A 19,656-nucleotide genomic window follows, 5' to 3' on the forward strand; every position below is an offset into this window, starting at 1 on the left:
TAGGTTTGAAAACTGTTCTTTTACTTTACTTAAAACATTTTTACACGAAGAATGGAAAGTAATAAATACCATATTTACCTGGATCCAAGACAGCTTCAAATTTAAGATGATTCCCAGCTCCACCCCCCTAATTAGATTCTAGTCATGTAAAATTATAAATTTAATTTTCCATGTATAGAATCTAATTAGTGGAAGGATATCTTACATTTGTCCCCCTTCTGCCGTGGTGGGGAAAGCAGTAACGTGGGGAGGGGGCAAGAGGCTTGACCCTTGCTCCTTGCTGCCCCCCCCATCCATTCCTCTCCCCCTTGTGCCTCCTGCTATATCCTGGCCCTCCTTGCCACTTGTTCTCCTGTGCTTGTGCCTGACCCTTGCCACCTGTCCCACCACAGTCTGCTCCCCCACCCCCTGCACCTCCATTGTTGCTTATCTTGTGCTGCTCTGCTCTGGCTCTGGTGGAATCAGTGGTGGTAGCCCTGACCTGCCCAGTAACAATGGCAGCCCTGGGACTGGCTATACTGGGGCTGGAGAGCTGGATATGGAGCAGAAGGGAAGCAGGAGGAGAGGGCAGGCTGGAGTGGGGGGAAGGTGGCATGGTCTCCCCAGTACTCCCTGCAAGTTTTACAGGTGGGCCTCCCCTGCTTATGAGCCACCTGGCCCAGGGCAGGTGATGATTCAACTTATTTGATTGCAGCTACAGGAATGAAAACCACCATTCCTCAAATGTATATGTGAACAAAAAAATGATTCAGATATATAGTATGCACCAAAGGGTACAGATATGCCTGGATCCAGCAGTTCAGAATTCAGATGAGTGTTTGTGAAACAGTTTTTTGGCAACGTTTGACCAGTTGGTAAGTTAGAAGATCAGTTGTGTGTTGCCATGGATATGATGACCTGTTTAGAAGACTAAGCAAAGATTTTCAGAAATAACTCATGATTTTGGGTGGTTCTCAATAGGAGATCCTTTATGTGTGAGACCTGATTTTTCTGAGGGTGTGCGCTCAGCACTTTTGGAATATCAGGCTCCTTTGAGACATTTCAGAGTACTCAGAAGCTCTAGTGAGATTTAAATTCCTTCCCTAACACTTTTTAGCAGTAAAAAACCAACAGAGAAAATGATAGGAAAGTAGAATTTAAATTTGAACACTTTGTAAAATGAATTTCTTTATTAATAAATAAGTAATATTTTTACTTTTAAAGCACTAGGCCAGGCCCTTATCAGCAGAAGGGGACGGGGTAGGTAGTGGGGAAAGAATGACAAAAAACTTTAGGCACATGCTTCCCCAGACAAGTATGCTTTTCAGAATTGAGGCTTTCGAAAAGAAATTGTGTTAGAACTAAAAAGAAATGAAAGGAAATATGAAAATCAAAATGCCACACTTCAATAAATCAAATATTGGAGGGTATAGATCAGGACTTAAAGGATGCATGGGACATAGAGGTGGGGAGTAGAAATATTTTGGCACTATGTTATTTGAAAAATTCAGTGTTTTTTATTTTAATTTCTAAAACCTTTTGGATTGAGTCATTTCAAAACATGCTACATAACAAAAAACAGAAATAAGTATATAAATTTAGGACACAATATTACCAGCCTGTAAAAATGAAAAAGTATGAACTGGTATGAAAAGCTGGTTATACAATAGTACTTTTTTCTAGCATGGTATTTGACAAAACTTTTAAGTTTTCTACTCATTCTTCACTGCTTTCAACTCAGCATAAAAAAGAAAAACAGCAAGCTAACCAATTTTTCCTTTCTGATATTCTGTGAGAAGGACTAAAGTAGCTTGCATAGTAATAAGCACTAAACACAAATTTAATTTAAATAGACTGCTGCTAAATTGGAAGAGCCCTTTGGATTGAATATCCTGATTTACCAGCTACACACATCAAAGTCCCTAGAGCACTTCTTAGAAGTGTTTTTAGCAGCCCCAATCTCCACAGGACTCTTAAGAGCTGTCCTTTCCCTTTACAGGATTCAGAAAATATGTGGTTTGGGATAACTGACTGTACAGCAAGCAGAAACAGTTTTTACTGCATGAAAAAGTTAATACAAGTAAAGCAGTGTCACATGAGCAGTGGAAAAATGTTCATGTAGTCATAGGAATTAGGTCTTCTCAGTTTCTGTTATGGTTCATATGTCCACCAGAGCAGCATTATACTCTCACACAAGCACTTTGTCTACTTTGCTTTTGGTTAATTCCAGCAATGGGGCTTTTGTAACAACTAGGACAGCAACAGTGATACAAACCTTGACCTTTGGTTTAAAAACCACAACAGTTCTATCTGTTTGAATTAAGGAGCAACTTTAGCTGGTGACAAAGCAAATTGTAGGAGTCAGTGGTGGTGGGAACACAACACAGTTGGCATGTCTCTCTCTCTCTCTCTCTCTCTCTCTCTCTCTCTCACACACACACGCACACACACACACACACACACACACACACACAAAACACAGCAGGCTGATCTCAAGCCTCTGAGGTCTGCATGTACTCAAACCCAATTACTTGCCACTTCCATAGCTCATTAACTCTGATTAAGCTGGGGGTTGTCACATCTCAAAGCACAGGCTTCTCACACTGGAGCTAAATTAGTATTGGTAGTAGACTATTACTGCTAGAGGGAAGACCATAAATACTGTTGACTTGGCAAGTCTGGCACGTTTTTGACTGAAGCTGCTAATTAGCATGGCAGGACTCAGATGGGGTCTTCATACTGTGGCCCAGGAAGACTGTAGAAATGTTACTTCACAAGGCAGGGGTGTGGCCCTAACATCAGGACCACCACATTTATGTATAAGAGAAGGCAGGTAAATACACTACTGGAAATATTTTTTTCCTGTTCTGATAACAGGACCTGGGGCACTACTGATAGAGTTCATTGGACTTTTCATTCAATCAGTGCTCTGATTTCTTTAGAGATTAAGGATTTTCATACTTAATGAACTGAATGAATATACTTTTGTGTACCTACAAACACTTAGCATTCAGTAGATATGATTAAGAATTTTTTCACTCTAATAAAGAAAAGTAATCTTTCTTTTGATATTTTTTACTTAATTTACCCCACTTTATTTTCTGCTTCTGCATTTCTTTCACTTCTGGACCTAGGAAAGAAAAAAAACAACTAAGTTGAATTCTCCTTTACAAGTATTAGGATGACTTTTTTTCATTTGGCCCAGGACTTACAATCTGTTAGTTTGAGGTCTTCCATGAAACAGACCCAGACATGGTTCTTTAGACCAGTGTCTGCTTCTTCAGTTGACAGGGACGTCCACAATTAGCCCATGGGTGGAAGCCATGTTTCATGTAACTTTTTTTTCTTAACTGACTATTATTTGTGGGGTTTCAACTAAAGCTCCATCCTATGCTACACAGTTAGAAACACTAACAAGTAGAGTGAATTTCTAACATTCATAAAAAGGGGTTTGGAGGATAGGTCAGAAGGATAGTACAGTACACACTTTCTTTTTTCTTTGCTCTGAAAATCACTTATTTTCAGTTCTGAAATATCGACCTCAATGACTTAGTGCTATTTCAATTATTTTACTTCTCAGATGGTTCATCCTGTCAGATTTGTAGTTCTCTTCTTTATGATCTCTTTCATTACCCACTCTTCAGCTTTCATCTTCTCAATTCAGCAGCATCTGGTATGTTAGGCATAATATAGAAGCAGGAATTTGCCTTCCCTGTTCTTAAAAACCTATCCTGGACTCTTATCCATTACAGGGCTTAGGATAAAATCTCAGTCCAAGTATTCAAAACTTATAACACCTCTCCCTAACATCCTTTCTTGTCTCACCTCCTTGTAGTCTCCGTCCTACTCCACATGTCTCGAAGAACAGCTTATTCACAATGAATAATTTATTTGGCAAATGTATAGCCACTAGTATTCAGTGGATTTTTCTAACATTCTGAATGAATCAGGAACATTTCTCCATATGTATTCATTATGCACTCACTTGAGCTCCCTTGGTAACTCTTACCTGGTGGGTGGAATTGTGTGTGCTGTTTGACTGGATGAGCACTCAAGCACCTGCAGCATGAAAACATACATGTGAAAATCTAATGTTTGAGGTGTTTTAATGAGAATTTGCCACAAAACATTCATGTTTGTTGAAAGCAATAATTCAAATCGTAATTGCCCAAAGATCAGAAGAAACTGAACAAAAAAGTAATGAGTACTGAAGCAAATGCATTTAAAAATGAAGCAAACATTTCAAGCATGGTTGCAGCATTTCTATAGCTGTTTTTCTCTACAGTCATTTCATTTCTAATATAACATTAAAATTCTTTTCTCCCAAAGTCCTGCATCTTAGACCAGTACTTAAAGTTTTTCTTCTCTGTTTCTTTTACTTCCAAAAATATGAGCTTCATGTATACTGAAGAAATGTGCCACTGACTATATGAATTGGGTGGTAAAAAAAGGTTGAGCAGTTTCAGATCATGTCACTTGTTTTCATATCATCATAATTTCCCAAAGCACTCCAGTGGCCAGGTGGATTTATACTTGGTTGGCTTCTGACCAAAGTCTGAGATAGATGGCTGTAAAGCATTTAATATAAAAGCCAGTTTATACCTGATGGTACAGTACCATTTTCAAACACTAAGACACGGTGCCGTTTTAGTATCCATATGTACAATATACTGTACCTGTATGTACTCTCTATGTGTGTATAGGTGTATGTCTGACCACAGAGGAATACCTGGAATTCTGTAGGTGTAGAAGGTTAGCTAAGATCTACTTTTAAACCTATGTATGCTGCAACCCAAAGCACAGCTACTGAAATTAGGTGTGTGGTTAGCTAATTGTAAGTGACCTTTTTCTAATTTAAAGAATTTACAAACTGATCATCTTTGCATTTTCTTTTTATCCACCCCCCCCCCCTTTTTAAATTAGGAAAATAAATAAGTACACACAAATGATGACAATTGCTCTTAGTAGAAAATATAAAAATTTAAAGTTTTATTTTAGTAATGTTAACTGGACTACACTTCATGCCCATGATACTTCTATCCTAAAAGGCTAATAGACCATTTAGTTATTAAATAAAACTATTTAGATTGTGGTACTGCCTAAGTTTTGAGTAGCACTCATAAGGAATATTTAAGCAAGCATTTTTTTGAAAGAAAACACTAAATTTATTGAAAACTAAACCATTTTTAAACAGGGTCAGGTACGAAGAATCTCTTCATGCAAAAACTCAGAGGGCTGGGCAGGATTCAATCTTTTTAACCTAGTTACATTTTTAACTAAAGATATTTTTTCCTCATTTGAACTGAAACTTTTTTTTTCATTTGAACATTTTAGTAATCTAAACTAAAAATAAAAGGTCAGAATTAAGACACAGTATTTTAAATCAGCTAAACACATTTTCCACGTGGCTCAACTTTTACTTTAACTTTTGAGGAACATACGAATAGAAACGATGCCCTGGGTCATCAAGTCTACCTTGCTGGTATTTCCGGCAACTGAAGAAATGGTCTTAAATCTAGTTAGCCTTGTTTGTCCTGTTATACCTCTGGAAAGGCTATTTCTGAACCTCATTGCTCTGATGCTTAGCAACCCTCTAATTTCCAATTTAATTTTTTTCATGGCCAGTTCATACATCCATTTTTTTTTGTGCCATCATTGACTTTCGAGTTGAGTATGCTGAAGTATTTCTAGACAACAATCATATTATCTCTCAACAAGCATATTTTAGACTAAATAAACTAAGCTCTTTGTTTCCTCTCATGAAAGGCACTTCCTTGATCGTTCTAGCAGTCTTTGTCTGCATCTGTTCCACTTTGAATGCATCTTTCTTGAACATAAATAACCAGCCTTGTGCACCATAATCCAGATGAGGGTTCACAGTGCCTCGGATATTACACATGCCTACTTTTAGTGGAAGTCCTTCACCTGATACATCATATGATCCTATTTGCCTTTTTCATGGCAGCATCACATCCATGTTCACAGTCATCCTGTGACTGAATAATTCACAAGGTGATTTTCCTCCTCTCACTTTCAGCTGACGAGCTCCCTAATTACAACAGAACTTTGCATTCTGGATGCATTTTTACTGCATGACCTTGTGCTTTGTATTACTACTTTCTCTGATTTCTTTCTTCGGTGCTACCTAGGCATTTTTTCCTGTATGATATCCCAATCCTCCTCAAAAAAAGGTTTTGTACAACTGTTAAACCATTTCCTGTCCTATTCTGGTTTTGAGTGATTCTGTTTACATCATTAAGGTTGAATTAATCGTTTACTTGTGAATTATTTTGAAAGTTTACATTTAACTGGCTGTTCTGTAAATAATGTGCATGTAGACTTCTGTCCCACCAATAGTTGCAGACATGTATAACTGCATGTAAGAGAACTGCTCTTTAAACTCATTTGGATGACTTGCACATCGAATCTTTAGGATCTTGTCAGTCATTAAAGTGAGAAATAAAGGAAGTCTCACCCTCAGGACATTGCTTATGCAAATTCTTACTTTGAAATCAATAGAATTTGAGTACATGCAAATAATTCAGCATGCACTTTGCGTACCTTCCTGAATCAGGACCTAACTTGGAGGGATATAAAATTCATTCCAGTTAATAAATTGCTTTTTAATAGTACTTTTTAAATAGTACTTCATCTGTAAGTATCTCTGTTTTCCATATTCAAACCCTGCATTTGTGCTTAGAAGATGATTAGTAAGAAGTACAGTTATGCAAATAACATTTTAAAATATCAGCTTTGCATAAATGCAAAGGTTGTGCATAAAAAACAAAACAAAAACAAAAACTAAAACCCTGATGCTGTCACATTTTGAAGACTTAAAACCTATTTAAATTAATATTGAGAATATTAAAGCTAGCATTTCCATGTGTTTTTAATTCAACAGATTTGGAGTCAGGATTCCTGGCAGATATTCTTATTTAAAGAATAGTTACGATGGAATATTTGTAATTTTCAGTGTTTTGCCATACTTTTGATTACATAGTCTTGGTTAAGTACAGTTTTTAACATTTAAGCTCAAAATGCAGCTAAAAGATAGGCAAACGAGTAGAAAGGTATTCATTTTCTCTGTTAAAAATCCATCTATTTGTTCCAAATATAAGTGGGGCTTTGAATATTGTTTGCAAGAGCTTAGAGGTAAAAAACTATAGATCTTTTAAAACAGTTACATTGTTTTTTAAAAATATTTTAAATTAGTGAGGACAAAGTCCTAATACCTTCATTGGTTCTTCATTTATTCAGATGAGTTTCCATATCCTTCATTAAGGAGCCTGTCGAAGAAAGGAGTATGGAAGAAATTCTTACTTCCTTAGTAGCAATATGAGGTATGCTGTCAGATCTAACAGTATCTCCCAGAATTTCAGTATATATTTGAGTATACCTCAAGCCTCACTTGAGTAAGGGTGGTAAAAATTTAAAGGATACATTTTTAATGTGTCTACCTTTCATGCTGTGCAGTTTACACACAGCTCCCCATGAATGAAATTAGGAGTGTATGGATTGAATACAAGGTATATATGTGGTCCAGCAAAACTAATGTACTGCACGCAGTTCTTTACTAGGCTTGGGGGGTGGTGGTGGGGGAGAAACATTTGGAGGGGTAAGATCTACTTTGGAGAGACCTGCACATTTTTTAAGGTCAAAAGTGCACTTGATTGAATCTCTTGTACTCTAGGTGTTTGAGAGTATATTATAGATATTCAAAAGGTAGAAAGCACCTCTTCATTTTAATGGATTTATTATAGTTATGGAAAACTGGATACTTTACTGAGGGGCATTTATATTTAGACCACAGTGAAAAATGCTTTTTCACTCAAGTGTTCAATGACATGATCTATGCCATCAATGTTAAAACATGTCCATTATCATTATCAATGGAGAAAAGACGTAGACATAATAACTATTTTCTCTATTAGATTTAATTGTAAACAAATCTTCAGAGAATGGTTGTAGTTATAACTGCTAAGGGAGCAATGTGCCAACAGAATATTCACATACAATGCTGACTTGCCTATTTCCAACTTTATCTACCACATTTATTATATGATCTACTGAAATATACTACAGGTTTAAGTACTAATTGATACAGTTTTTCTGACTTTTTAGTACAGAAAATGTGAAAGTAGGACTGTTAGTGACTGAGTAAGCAGTAAAGTTAGCTTTGAGATATTAAGTACTTTAATATAAAATTTAAGTCTGCATTTAAGTAGCATGACAAGCATTTAATGCTGACTCATTCTAATTAGTTGAGGTTTATTTTACAGGGTATATTTATTGTAAATGATTCCCTTTTAAATCTCAGTAGCAACATTTCATTTGAGTTAATGGTATTATAGTTTAGTAAACCTCATTTTTAAAGCAATATAACTGTGTGTGTGTGTGTGTGTGTGTGTGTGTGTGTGTGTGTGTGTGTGTGTGTGTATATATATATATATATATATACACACACACACACACACACACACACTAATAATTGTTGAACACTTAAAGAGGAGTAACTATAAAACAAGACACTGTTCTTTCCCCCATTTTCTAACTGTGCTATCAAATTTTTAAAGGAATAGTTTCAGATGTATAGTTCAAAAATATAAATTCTGTAGCACTATAATATTTTCTAGCCATGACTTTCAACCCAAATTACCACCTTACTATATTCATTGTAATAAATTATTGACATCAGAGAAGCTAAATAACTCAACTAAAGTGAAGGAAGGCTGTAGGGAAATGAATCTCCCATCATACCTGCATTAGTCTTAGCTGTGACCTCCCTTTCTTGGGTCACAGTTCACACCATTGTTACACATTGATTCTTCATAAGTTAAAGGTTATGTTTTCCCCTCCCCTGAACTTTTCCAGTTCCCTCACCATAGGAATAAACAAATTGAAACAGCCCAAATTCTGCAGCAGAGAGGGCATTTTTTGGAGGGGGAAGGGAGGGTTTATCTTCATTCTGCTTACCTGTGTTTCTCTATCTTGCTGCAGGAAATGATACATTTCTTTTTAGGTGTCTCATGTTTGCTATGTTGATATTTGATCAGCTTGAATTGTAGGGTAAACCAATGGCTGTATTATCTTTTCCAGGGACTTTGACTTTTTATGTTTAATTGAACAATATCTTGCCTTTATTCTGTTTTCCCTCTTTTTTTTTTCTTCCAGATTTCAGGTCTGTTACCCTGGGAGAAGTCAGAAGCCTACAGGCCAAATGTTCTAGAATTTAAGATTGGCAACACTTTGTTTTCTAACATCACAATCCCATTTTGTGACCTCAAGACAGCAGACAAAAGGAAAACATCCAAATTGCAGATTTATCTTTCAGCACCTTAAAGACTGTGTAAAGAAATAGTTAATAGTTCCTTGCTAAGCATTACTTTATTTAAAACAAAAATAGGTTTGATTTCTTGGGAGCCATCAGATGTTTATAAAGCAATGTCCTTCCTCTCTTTGCCAGCAGAGGGGGCCATGACCCAGTTAACTAGACTATGCAGCAGATAGAAGCAGTTGAGTATCTTCCAAACCTGGAGTGAAATAAGAAAATGTAGTTTGCCTACGTTGACCCAGTAATGCATTCAGGCTTCATGTCAAACAATATAGGAACAGTTCAAGGGGAAAAACTCCTCCAGTAATTCCAAGAAGCAATTTTTAAAAACCCTCTTATTGCTTTGGACTGCAGAGGGGGCTTCAGGAAAAAAATCTTTCTACTCACCTCCCAGTGGTAAGCCTTGATTGAGCTGAGATAGCAAATTATTCTACACTATGTTGTTTTGTTTTTTTTAAATATGCTGAGAGTAAATTTTTTTCAGTCCATTGAGGCGGGAAAGAAGATGCTGAATACTTAAAAGCAGAGATTGTTTTCAAACCAGAAAGTACCTAAATAGGCCTGCAGGTTCCAACCACCTCTAGTATCTGCCATTCCCCAGCTGAGCATAGCATACTATCCATTTCTAATTCTGTACATGATTGCTAGTTAGAAAACACCAGGATTCCTTTGGTTTCACATAATGATTTATACAGTGTTTGTAAACAAATACATAATAGGCTGGCCCTGACCATTTCCTTTATATATTTATCACCTTTGCCATGTCGTGTAAATTCTATTGTATATAAGGAATTTATGTAGAATTGCTGGCCCAGCTATCCTAATCCTGTATCTGATGTGGTTACTCCACTCTAGACACATCTAAGCTAGCATTTGAAAGACTTAAAATATTTTAACTTTCTGTTTCTGACCTAGGCTTTCTTTTTGCTTTGTAAACCATTACACACACACAAAAAAAATAAAAAAAATCCAATCCTGATCCTTGTTATAATTCATTTGGGTTTGCATATACTAAATCAAATGGAGTATGTTCTTCTACATGTAGAATGGGCATTGAGGCACAGGGGTGGATCTTTCTTTCTGGTTTCCTTTCTATTTCCTTTGAATGCCCTGTTTTGCTACCATGGAATATATATATATATATATATATATATATATATATATATATAATTCTTAGGAACCTGTGGTTTAAAATGCAAACCCCCCCCCCCAACACACATACTTTTTTTTCCTCTCGTAGTCGTGAACAATCAGAGCTTAACAGATGGGGCTTTGAAGAGGGGAAGCATTGGGTAAGAAATGTAAACTTCCGATTGTGGTTCAGCCAGCCTAGCCTAAAAATAATCACGGAGCATTTAAAAAAAGATCTGGATGGGGTCGGGAGGAAGGAAGAGGTTGCAGCTGCGGGCTTGACTCATCCCTGGCATAAGGGCGAGGAAGAGTGTGGCTCGAATGTCTTTTGTGGGGAAGAAGGGCATCAAGCTGCCACGAGTGAGAAGCTCCCGATTCGCTGTCTTCGCTCAGGCAAGGCCCCCCGCGCAATCAAGCGCGCTTTCCAGCTTGAGGAAGGCCTAAGCTTCCCCTGCCCCGCGCTTCCCGCCTAAACCTGCCTATTCGTGTCATAAAAAGGAGGTGCGACCACGGACCCGATGTTTGGTACTTGCCAAGTGCCCAGGCAGAACTGCAGAGAATTGCTTGCCCCCTGTTCCACCTGCCCGGGGGTGCCTAGGAACGGGAAGGGGACCAGGGCGTCAGGGCTCCAGCCACAGGGAGCGGGAGCTGTCCGAGGTGCTGCCCTCCTCCCTCGCCCCGAGGCCCGGGGCCATCTGCCTTGCCGCAGGGCGAGGTTAAGCTCCAGGCTGCTGCCAGGCCGCTCCCTGAGCCCTGGCCCCGGACTTTCGTGTCTCTTGCTGCCCGCCTCCATCTCCGCAAGGGCGCTCGGCCAGCGGCGGCCCGCGCTCTGCTTAACTGCCGGCTGCAGCTGCCTGCTGTGGTCCCTCGCCTGCCCGGGGATCCATAGGAGCCTCTTGCCTCGCTGGCACTGGGGCGGGGAGGTCAAGGAAAGCGCTGGGCTGGGACCATTGAGCCTGATCGCTGCGGTGGGTTTGGGGTTTGCTTTTTTATTTTTTTCCTGGGCACTTTTCAATCACAGCCGGGACGCCGCAGGCTCTGAGCACAATGGGCTGCAGGGACGGGCGGCTGCGTGTCCGCCGGCCTAGCACAGGGGGGCCCAGGCCAGCTCGCCCGCCGGCCGCTCTCCGCGCCGCCTGTCCTTGTCCCACGGCTGATCCTACCCGGCCGCGGGAGGAGGGATGGGGGAGGGTTCGGGGCCGGCTTCAGCACCACGGACAGCGGCGGCGCGGGCGCGGGCGCGGGGCTCGGCGCGGCCCCTTTGTTCCGAGCGGCCGCGGCCGGGGCCGAACAAAGGCTTCGCCCCAGGGAGCCGCTGCCCTCGCCCGGCGCGGCCCTGCCCTCGCTGCCTGCGGCCCGGCCGCCTGGCACATGGCGGGGTAGGGGAGGGGAAGGGGGGCGGGGGGCCGGGCCCGCGGAACAGGGCGCGGAATGAACAGCCCTGGCGAGCAGGTCTCGGAAAGCACATTTATTGCCCTGGCGGCCGCTTGTCCTGCAGGGGAGGCCGCCGGCGCCGCCACGTTACCTTGCAGGCTCCGCCAGCCCCGTGTCTTCGCCCCCGCGCGCGGCTGCCGCGGCGGGCCCCGTGCTGCTCGGCCCCGGCGAGCTGCTCCGCGCCGCCTTCCGGCTCCGCTCTTGGCATTCACCGCGTGCCTTAATTGTATGACATTAAATCAAGGTCCGCTGTGAACACGGAGAGGCGAGAGCCCCGGGAACAAGACCGCGCCTGAGCTCGGAAGGGAAGGTGTCAGCCCGCCCCCCGGCTCCTCCGCAGCCGCGTCCCCCCCCCCGCCCGCGCCCCGCAGGCCTGGGCTGCACGCAGCGCCCCGCTGGTGCATCGTCCTTTGCAGCAGCCCCGGCGCCGCCGCTTCTCCCCGCGCCGGCTCGCAGCGATGCTCTGCGGGCGCCGGCTCCGGGCTCCCGCAGGCCGGGCAAGTCGTTTCCAGGCGAGGCGCGGAGCCTCTGCGGCTCCGGTCCGGGCGGCTGCGGGGGCGGCAGCCCCTCCCGCCCGCCCCCCCGCCGGCGCCGCCGGGGCTCGGGGCGCTGCGGCTTGGCCCCCGGCCGGCCTCGTTTGTCACTCGGGGCTCGGCGCTGGGCAGCGGGAGCGGCTGCGTCCCGGCGCGGGGCTTCCCGGGGGCTCCATCGCGCCCTGGCTTCGGCTGCGCCCCGCGGCCGTCCTGGAAAACAGACAAAGCGGGAGAATTAGCGGCGACAGCGCCGAGCCACAGCGAGGGCGGGGAGGCGAGGGTGGCCTCGGCTTTGCCCCCTCCAGCCGGGGGTTGGGGTGAAGGCAGGGCAGCAGTGTCCCCCTCGCCTCGCGCACCAGAGCCAGGGACACGCCGCAGGAGCCGGGAGCCGCGAGCAGGCGCTGCGGTCCGAGCATCTCCGGGATCCGCCTGCCGATGCCCCCGCCCCCACCCGGACACCATCCCCTGCCTTTGCAAGGAGCCTTCGGAAAGCCGGAGCCCAGAGCGCGACGCAGCCGGGAGATGCCAGCAGCCGCCTCTGCCCAGAAACACCCCCCTCCCCTCCCCCAATAAAAGGGCAAAGAGAAATTAAATGCTCCGACCTGCCGAGAGCTGGAGCTTTTATAGCCCCCCCTCCCCGAGCAGCGCGGGCGCCTGCAGGGGCAGAGGCACCGGAGTCCTGTCCTGGCTGCTGCGTTTTTGGGGGGCACGGAGCCGGCCGGTCTCTCCCCCTCGCTCGCTGCTCCAGCATTAGGGATTCATGGCTCTCCAGCCAAACAAATAAGGCATCTGCCTCCAGTGCAAGAGGATTACACGGGCTGCTGACGTCACCAGCCAGGCAGATGTTGGCTTCCAAAGTCCTGATCATCTCCCCGTGTCCTTGAAGCCAAAGAGGCGGCAGCGGAATCGCAGCCCGCAGCAGCTCGACCCGGTGCAGCTCAAGGGCGGCGGAGCCCCCATCGGAGCCCCGCCAGGCCAGCGCGCTCTGCCCACGGGGAGGCAAGGGTGGGCACCCATCCCCCTCCCCCACCCACCCGCCCCAGCATCGAGTCCCCCCGCTCCCCTGCAGATCGCCCGAGCGCAGCAGCACACGAATGTGCACAAGCAGCGTCAGCAAAGAAAACACATAAATAAAAATAAAATTCTTCCCCACCAAGGCAACGAAAGCCCCTTCTCCGCCGCCCCAATAGAGTTCGCTTCAAGCTAACCCCGACCCTGACAGCCTGCTTCACTCACTCCGGCTTGACAAAAGCCCCAACCAGCGCAATGGAAAGCCTTGAGAGTCTGGCAGGTATCGCTTCCAACCGCTGCCTAATCCCGGCCCCAAAAGAGCCGCAGGAGCCTTCCTCCGTGCCACGCAGACACACGTTACCTGTTGCAGCCAGGGGCTTGAGTTATCCGAAACACAAGGTTGCCCTAAATAGCAGCGAGCGGGAATTCAGACCCACGCAGGAACCCAGAACGGCCTTGCCCTACATATTTCCAAGCACTTGGGGGGGCGGGGGGGGGGGGGGCATGATCAAACCTTAGTGGGTTATATAAAAATGCTCCCTGTTGGCTTTACCCTCACAAATGCTTTGTTCACAACAAGCCCGGGGCAATACAGGCAGAGTCCCACTTCCTAACGGGTGCTCGGGCATTTAGACCTAAGCATCGTTCTGAATTAGGCAAAATCTAGGTGAATATTAACAAAGCCCAGCAAAAATCATAAAATACTGAGTGCTCCAGGTGCGCTCGAGGCCTGGGCTCAACTGGAGTTTGTTAAAATAGGCATAAGGCACAACAAATACATGTTAGACTGAATCAGTTCAGAGGTGGGGAGGGGACGAATGGGGGGTAGTTTTCTTAAGCTGATTTCAGGCCTTTCCATCCATGGCTGTTATATCTAAACTCAGATCTATTTAGATCCCTGAGTTGGGGAGAGATTTTTTAAAATTATTATTATTACTATTATTTTTTGCGTGTGGGTCTTCCTTGAAGGGTTAGGGAGGGAACCATTCAAGGGGAAGCCCAATTAAAAGTACAATAAATTCAGAAAGCAATTTCCCTGCGAGCCGTGTCTGCAGCCTTGGCGTGGAATAAAGTCGATGACTCATCAGCCCCGTCTCCTGCATCAAACAATCGTTTCAATAATTTTGATACCGCAGTAAGGCAAAATAAAAGGCTGGGACAGTATGTAGTGGGGTGAGGAGAGGACAGACCTTCAATAGCTAGACTCCCGGACTTGTTTATTTTTAAGGAGCTGTTTTATAGATCTCTCTTCCATATTATCCTTGTCTGTCAAAGTGGCATTTAATTTTTCCAATTGTGGGACGGGGTCCCTGATAAAATCAATTTAATTTACACTCGTGTCAGTCAGCTGATGTAAGACTTGAACAGTTGATTTATTTTTGCCTCCGAGTTTGAGGGAAAGCGCACACATCGGATTGATCTTTTCCCTACTTTTCCAGGTACCAAAGGTAGAAAGTAGTCTGACTGCTAATTCACTGCAGGGTTAATTATTATGCAGGAAGATGAGACATGTCGTTTTGTTTCTGTCCTTTGCTTTTTGAAACTTGCACCGGCAAATGACATGGAAAAGCCATAGACATTTGGAAAGGCAGACCAGAGAGTTTTCCACTGATTTTTGTGGGTGCGTTTTGAATATTAGCCCTTGGTACGGTTTTGCTGTCTATTTTCCAGGCGGATAATCCTTTCCCATCTTAGTTTAATATCCGTTCGCTGTCCATGGTTTTGATCTGCATGAAGGGAGAGATCTAAGTGATATTTTTTTTTTTTTGTTTCAAGAATGCAGATCGCTGGGCATCGACACACACTCGACAACACGGAGGAAGGGGTGGTCAAATGGCGAAGCATCCTGCAAACTTTCCCCAGGACCCTTCCGAAAGCAGCCTATTTCTTTTCCCATTCAGACCACTGAGAGCAGGAGGAATCTGGATGGGGTGGGTATCGCTTCAGTTTTTAATCGCGGAGAGAAACCCGGCAATTCGCAATCGCACTGAGATCTGCCCAGGGAGGAGGATGCTCTCGCAAAGCTTGGCGGCTTTATTATTTCTTTAAACGGATTCATGGGGACACTGAGAAATTCCGACTCTGCCTCGGAGAGCCCACCTCCAGGCGCACCCTATTGAAAAGAGCTGCAAAACTATCGCATCTGTACTTTGCAGAGAGGAAAAAACCCATGCCTGAGTTCAGGCTGGTCTAATCTGCCATTGAGCAGGTATCAAAGGCAAAGGCTGTTGTGCTTAACGTGTGTTAGTACAACTAGAGACTCTTTTTTTTTTTTTTTTTTTTTTTTTTACCATGACATCATTTAAAAGGAGAGGGGAAAAACTCACAAAACTATGTCAGTGCTGGCTAATCTTTGCCCAGTTCTTCCCCCCTGATTAGGGAGTGCTTTTAATAGATAAAGAAATAATAATAAAAAAACCCTCAAGAAATATAACATTCCCTTAACAGCACAAGCCAAGAGGCTTGAGGATCTGGGCTTCTTCCCCCTTGGAGGGAAAGAAACTGCTCTCTCGCCCTAGCTGAGCCCGGCTGCCTTTTCTCCACCGTGAGCTGCTCGGGGCAGGGGAGGAAAAAAAGGCAAGGCGGGGACAAGCCCCACTTCATGGCTGCTTTCAACGGAGCCTTGAAGTACCTCGGATTTGGGGGAAACCCTTGTACCGGAAGAAAATGGCCTAAACACAATAGGACTCGCCATTTTCTCCTTGCAAAGCACAAAGCAGCTCCCAGCTTCAACACCACACAAAGGAAGCCTGGACCAGCTGAATTCTCTTACTTCCCCCCCACCCTCCTGGTTTCCAAAGTCGTCCCCCCCTCCTCACCACTGCTTTCCCACCTCACAAGGCGATTAGGTGGGGAGAAGGGGGGTGGGGGCACTGATTTTAGGAGATTTCAAGCAAACCCTGAAGTCCGGGAGTCACAGGGGGCAACTGGGGAAAGCGATTTCTCCGCACCGCATTCCTTCAAGCTGACTGGACTCAAAGCCCCACGTTGGGCGAGAAGAGGCTTGAGACCAGACCATATTAAAAAAAAAAAAAAAAAAAAAAAAATCACACTCGTGCCACCAAACAGCTCTCGCCACGGAGCGAGCTAGCAATGCCCCCTGCCCCCGCGGGGCGACCTGACATTCCACCAGGCTGGGCGACAGCAGCAGCAGTGGCCAAACTCAGGGTGGTCCCTGGCCGGCCGCCCCAGGAAACTCAGGGCTCTGTTCCTCCTGGCGTTCATTTTCAAACTAACCCGTGGCTCCAAGAAAACAAAGCAGCAGCCTCCTAAGGAGGAGAGAAAAAAAAATGCACAGCCTCCCAGCATCGCCCTGCAAAGGCATCGGGAGGTTTGTACTTACAGCCAGCAGCAAAGTGAGTAATCCTCATCCCAGGCTCGGCTTGGGGGGGTTTTGGTGTGGTTGGGTATTTAGGACTTGTTTGTTCCCATCCTCCACGGTTTCAGAGTGGACGCAAATCAAACCCGGCCGGGCTAGCAGGAAGAAAAATGGATTGGTTTCATTGTTTAAAGGCAGGAAAAGAGACACGAGGCTGTGTCTCTCCTAAGACTTTCTGCAGGGGAGTCAGCAGCTCTCCGCTCAGTAAAGCAGGACTCTGCGCATCTCCCCCTCCTCCCCCCCCCCCTCTCTCTGTCTCACACACACACACACATTTTTTTTTTTTTCAAAAGAGGGCAGGTCGCTCCCTGAATCCCAATGAGTTAAATCAGTCACTTTCCTTCTCATGCATCAGCAGCCTCTTTAACAACCCCAGGGCTGCAGGCACAAAAGAGCATTTAGCTGCCTCCAATTTGTGCAGAAGGCCTGGCCTTAATTTGTTTTTTTGGAGCATAATTAAATCATATATTTCACCCACTGTAAAAATACCGTGTCTCCAACTTTGGCGATGGAACCAGTAATTGTAACCCCCCACACACCTTTTTAAAAAAAAAAGAAAAAATACATTCCTGAGCTCGCACTCATCCTTAGCGCAGGCGGCGGGGGCTTCCACCAGCAGTTGATGAGCAAGAGCCTGCAAGTGGGGAAACCTGCATCTTGCAAAGGTCAGACCTGTGCCATCCACAATCACTTTCCAATGAAGTCCCTACATCAACACAGCCTCCTCGGAAGGATTACAAGCCTTTCTAACCCCAGTTTGAGTTTGAAACATACAGGCCAGCAGATTCAGTTGCAATCCGATGGGAGGGAGGGCTTGGGAGGGGGGGATTGTTTTGTTTTGTTTTGTTTTTTCTGGTGCTTGGATCACACACGTGTTATGTGGATTTAAAGTCCACACGCCCTTCGGCATGCTCCAGTCTTCTGTTTGAGGGGGGTTAGGATGTGGGTTGCTTCTAGACTCTGGATGGAAACTGTGTGCATGTAGACACACATGCGTCAGATACAAATCTGGCCCATCAATGCATAACGATGCCCATCCCCAGCAGAGAAGCACAGTGCTGGCAGGTTCCTCCACAATGAGCCTCCAAAGGAGACTTAGCTGCTGTTCTTTGGCTTTGAGGAGTTAAAGTCAAGAGAAAAAGCCTTTGCATCTCTGGGACCCCGGTGTGCTCAGGTAGCACGAGGGTCGTCAGTGGAAGCAAGCTCGGGGCCCGCTGCCTGCTGGGGTGATCACAGCATCTTGGTTATGTAAAAAGTTTTCCTTGGTACTGTCTGGACGCCCCCGTCACCTACTAATGCGGACTGTACTTGCTCAAATGGGTTGTACTTGTAATCCGACTCGAGAGGAGATTAAAAGAGCCAGAGATAGTTGCATTTAGGATTATCAAAAGGAAATGAAGGAATCTAATCCCCAGCCCCCACCCCTCTCTCTCTCTCTCTTTTTCGGTCGAGTTGCATTCAGACCTTACATTACCTTTGCGTCTGAAATCAATGTAGTGGGTGGAAGAAGGGCGCAGGGATGGACGGAAGGAGAAAGGACGGGCGCGCTTCATCCATCTGCTCCATTCGCAGGGAGAGTTTGCAGAAGCAGCTCCGAGCCCAGCTGCTCACTGCAGGCCAATGAGCCCAGGCTGGCAATCGTCCTTCAGCCCTAGCCAATGCCAGCTCCGGGGAGCCTGCATGTGCCCCCCGCCCCCAGGATAATGAAACCGAGTGTGATCTGAGTTGCAGTGTGAAGAAAAGGCTCTTCCACTCCCCCACATAAGGTGATGCTATAGGAAACAGAATATTCTGATATATCCTATATATAACACGGTGCAATACGTACCAGTTGTTCTTGTCGAGCTATAATGAACAGGGATAGGAAGAATACGTCTCTGTAGCATGTACTGAAGTTTAGAAAGACCTCACCGCATAAAACCTCCAAGGCAACCACTAGCTGCACAGATACAAAAATGAAGCCCCTGTATGGGATACAATAATAATAAGAAAAACAATACGAACACTTTTTATCAACTGTACCACGTTTAGCTAGAAACAAGTCTCCGACTTTGAGACCGATTTCTTCTTTGGAAGGTCGGTAGAGGAAGCATAACGCAAGTGGGAAAAACATGCCAAGAGAGTTTAAATCTGGCGTTTTTCTATCAATTCAGATACCGCCCCCTCTTAGGTGGTTTGGGTGTTTCAATTGTAGCCCGTCTACAGTGTGTTTTGTTCTGTATCAATTCTTAATTGTAATGAGCTCTCTCCGTTACCACTGGAGTAAATCAGGGTCATCTAAAGTGCTCTGCTCGTATATGAAAAAATCCTTAATCTGAAAAAATATGGCTAGTCATCCCTTAGATTGTTTTGCATAGTCCACGCATGGTCTTTTGCCAGCTTGGAAGCATGTTGAATCAAATGCCTCGGAAATAGCTCCCCATATAGCAGGCATTAATTATTAAAGCTCATTCCTTGATTTAGAACTCTATTTTCCGTAGCAAGCCTATCAGCCTGACACAACGCAGTTCAGTATGTTTGTTCAAAGCTTATGAAAATGTAACCCAACTCATTGCAAGAAGTTGTTGCTAATTAGTTGATAATAAACTTCTCCGGACAGGACACAAAAGTCTTTTAAAAGTGCAAGGTGTTCTTTGTTATGGCATCACAAGGGGAATTAGCATATCAATACAGAAAGGGAACAATGGAGCGGGGCTTTTTCTTCGTCGTCTTCTTCTTAACATTTTAAGTGAATCTAGTAGTCATGAAAGTGAAAGGCTGAGGTCCAATCGGGTTTAGCAAACCAGCCACCTCCCTCTGACCTCAGCCACTTTTGGTTAATGCAGTTCTGGGGCTCTCCTGAGCTGCATTTCCAACCC

General features: G+C 44.8%; 1 long non-coding RNA gene across 1 annotated transcript; it reads right to left on the reverse strand.

Annotated features, from left to right (window-relative positions):
- Nucleotides 1–1,225: 1,225 nt before the first annotated feature.
- Nucleotides 1,226–9,535, reverse strand: LOC109285944 (uncharacterized). Its single transcript, XR_002093847.2, has 4 exons — nt 8,953–9,535; nt 7,212–7,265; nt 3,989–4,038; nt 1,226–3,109 (listed from the first exon to the last, which is right to left on the reverse strand). It is a non-coding gene; the product is annotated as an uncharacterized LOC109285944 (long non-coding RNA).
- Between the last annotated feature and the right edge of the window lie 10,121 nt (nt 9,536–19,656).

Source organism: Alligator mississippiensis, chromosome 3 (assembly GCF_030867095.1).
Source record: "Alligator mississippiensis isolate rAllMis1 chromosome 3, rAllMis1, whole genome shotgun sequence".
Lineage (NCBI taxonomy): Eukaryota > Metazoa > Chordata > Crocodylia > Alligatoridae > Alligator > Alligator mississippiensis.